Here is a 3,498-nt window from a genome sequence, read left to right as displayed (position 1 = left end):
GACGGGAGTTTTCAAAGGCTCGGCTTTGGGATTTCTTGCACCTCTTCAACCTTTACAGCTTGCCCCAGCTCGTGGAAGGAGAGGGTTTAGGATTATTGCCCTCCTGACTGGCTCATGGCGATGGAGAGGAAAAAACTAGGGGGGGGGGCGGGGAATGGAGAAATCTGCAGAAGCACCAAAACAAAAAAACATACATGGACTACTGCAACGTGCTCTACGTGGGGCTACCTTTGAAGGTAACCCGGAAACTGCAATTAATCCAGAATGCGGCAGCTAGACTGGTGACTGGGAGTGGCCGCCGGGACCACATAACACAGGTTCTGAGAGATCTGCACTGGCTCCCAGTACGTTTCCGAGCACAATTCAAAGTGTTGGTGCTGACCTTGAAAGCCCTAAACGGCCTCAGTCCTGTATACCTGAAGGAGCGTCTCCATCCCCATCGTTCTGCCCGGACACTGAGGTCCAGCGCCAAGGGCCTTCTGGCAGTTCCCTCATTGCGAGAAGTAAGCTTACAGGGAACCAGGCAGAGGGCCTTCTCGGTAGTGGCACCTGCCCTGTGGAATGCCCTCCCAGCAGATGTCAAAGCAATAAACAACTATTTTACTTTTAAAAGTCATCCGAAGGCAGCCCTCTTTAGGGAAGTTTTTAATATGTAACACTGTACTGTTTTTAACACTTGATTGGCAGCCGCCCAGAGTGGCAGGGGAAACTCAGCCAGATGGGCGGGGTATAAATAATAAATTGTTGTTGTTGTAAACAAAAGCTGGTAAATCTGTACCACAGACTCCTAGAGTGGTAGAGTATTTTTTAAAGGGGGGGGGCATGAAATGGAATTCTCTGCCACGGGTCACGGATGCTCCCCTCCCAAAGGCAGTGTGTTCACAATGCCTGATAATTTCAACAAAAATGCATGCTTTTTAAAAAATAAATTGCATGTACCTGAAAGATCAGCCTTTGTTAACCTGCTGCTCTCCAGCTGTTTTGGACTACAACTCCCATCAGCTACTGTGGCACAGACCAAAACAGCTGGAGTGGGGAGCAGATGGATGTAGAGTTTTTTTGGAGTGAGGGGAATTAGCAGGATTGGGGGAAATAGCTGGAGGCAGGATGAAGAATGTGCCAATTCCCACCTACCGCTGGGGGGGGGGAGTCTTGGGTGCTGATAGTTTCCAAGGGTCAGCTCTGAGAAACAGTGCGGTCTAGCGGTTAGCCTTCGACCTGGGAGAACAAGGTTCGAATCCCCACTCTGCCATGAAGTTCGCACTGGGCCAGCCTCTCCGCCTAGCCTGCCCCACAGGGTTTTTGTGGGGATTAAATGAGGCAGACCATGTCACCACCTAGAGCTCCTTTTGCAGGGGAAGGGGGGAGTTGTTATTTGGGTGGTTGTTTTTATTTTGATTGGGATGCAGGTGGCGCTGTGGGTTAAACCAGAGAGCCTAGGACTTGCCGATCAAAAGGTCAGTGGTTCGGATCCCCGCGACGGGGTAAGCTCCCGTTGCTCAGTCCCTGCTCCTGCCAACCTAGCAGTTCAAAAGCACGTCAAAGTGCAAGTAGATAAATAGGCACCACTCTGGCGGGAAGGTAAACGGCGTTTCCGTGTGCTGCTCTGGTTCGCCAGAAGCGGCTTAGTCCTGCTGGCCACATGACCTGGAAGCTGTACGCCGGCTCCCTCGGCCAATAAAGTGAGATGAGCGCCGCAACTCCAGAGTCGGCCACGACTGGACCTAATGGTCAGGGGTCCCTTTACCTTTTATTCTGATTATGTACATTGTGGTTTTATATTCTGATTTTATCCTGTGAAGCGGCCCGAGACCTGAGGGTACAGGGCAGTACAGTCATACCTCGTGTTGAATGTGGATCTGGTTGAGCATTTTCAAGTTACGCTCCGCAGTGACCCGGAAGTAACAGAGCTTGTTACTTCCGGGTTTCGTGCATGCGCAGACGCTCAAAATGACATCACGCGCATGCGCGGAAGTGGCAAATTGCGACCCGTGTGGAGCGTTCGCTTCAGGATGTGAACGGGGCTCCGGAACAGATCCCGTTTGCATCCAGAGGTACCACTGTATATAAATTCAATAAATAAAAATAACCATCTCTTCAAGGAAACATACCAGTGTAGGAACATCATTTTGCTCACCCAGCCAGCCCTTTGCAATCATAGAATTGTAGAGTTCAGAGGGGCGCAAAGTCCACCCCTTTGCAACGCAAATTCAGGAGAATAAAATGAAAGAGCAAGAGCGTTCTGTTTCAGGTCCGTATGTCCCACTTCTGTATTCATGCACATTTGTGGGGTTTTTTACAAACCTGAGTCCTTTCCACATCACTTCCCCCTGCAGGTCACAGGACGTCGAGTACAGTTGCACAAATCATTGCTCGGAATTCCTTTCTGCTTTCTCAGGAGGAGTGGAGAGAAATGGGGGGGGGGGTTGCCCTTCTCTGCTAACATTCACAGTAAAAAAAATCATTCGGGAGCCTCTCTCTTTTTCCTGAGACCAGTGTAGCAGTTCCAGAGTGCGAAGCGTTTTGTAAAATGAGGTAACATTAAGCAGAGAGAGAAGAGTTGGGCGGAAGAAACCCAAAAGGGCACTTGGACATTTCAGATTCAGTGCTGGCACCAAAAATACTAAGAACCGCCTTCCTGGATCAGACCAAGGCCCGTCATCCAGTTCTCGCAGTGGCCAACCAAATACCCGAAGGGGAAGGCTTTGTTGATTGGCTAGTAACCATTGCTAGCCTTCTCCTCCATAAACTTGCCTGCCGTAGATTCCGGCGTATTAGACAACTGGGCGTATAAGACGACCCTCAACTTTTGCTGTTCAGTTTTAGAGTTTTTGAGTTTGAGGGACAGAGCGCGCACCCCTTCGCTGCCTCCGCCGTCGCAGCAGCAGCAGCCGGAGGCGAGGCATTTGGCGGGCAGGCGGGTGAATGCCGCGCTCAGAAGGTCTTTCCGCGTCCCCTTCTGTGGGGAGGGAGGAGGAGCAATGGCAGAAGGGGCGCCTCTGCTCACTGGCTCCCCCTCCTCCTTCCCAATGCATATACCCAGTGTATAAGACAACCCCCGACTTTTGGGGTGATTTTCCAGGAATAAAAATTCATCCAGTATACCTGAAGGAGCGTCTCCACCCCCATCGTTCTACCCGGACACTGACGTCCAGCGCCGAGGGCCTTCTGGTGGTTCCCTCACTGCAAGAAGCCAAGCTACAGGGAACCAGGCAGAGGGCCTTCTCGGTGGTGGCGCCCGCCCTGTGGAACGCCCTCCCACCAGATGTCAAAGAGATAAACAGCTACCTGACATTTAGAAGACATCTGAAGGCAGCCCTGTTTAGGGGAGCTTTTAATGTTTGATGCATTACAGTATTTTAATATTTTTTGGGAAGCCGCCCAGAGTGGCTGGGGAAGCCCAGCCAGATGGGCAGGGTATAAGTAATAAATAATAATAATAAATTATTATTATTATTATTATTATTATTATTATCATCATCATTATCATCATCTTGT

At 50.3% G+C, this 3,498-nt stretch overlaps 1 protein-coding gene across 1 annotated transcript in view; it reads right to left on the bottom strand.

Moving 5' to 3' along the window:
• Positions 1-2,240: 2,240 nt before the first annotated feature.
• Positions 2,241-3,498, bottom strand: part of ERO1A (endoplasmic reticulum oxidoreductase 1 alpha) — a 37,597-nt gene continuing 36,339 nt past the window's right edge. Inside the window, exon 17 of the mRNA XM_081192824.1 lies at positions 2,241-2,754. The gene's annotated coding sequence lies outside the window, so the exon portion shown is untranslated. The remainder of the gene's footprint in view (positions 2,755-3,498) is intronic.

This window comes from Podarcis bocagei (assembly GCF_964188305.1).
Source record: "Podarcis bocagei genome assembly, chromosome: 1".
Lineage (NCBI taxonomy): Eukaryota > Metazoa > Chordata > Lepidosauria > Squamata > Lacertidae > Podarcis > Podarcis bocagei.
Note: the sequence above shows the minus strand (reverse complement) of the source record. Positions and strands in the feature narration are given on the sequence as shown.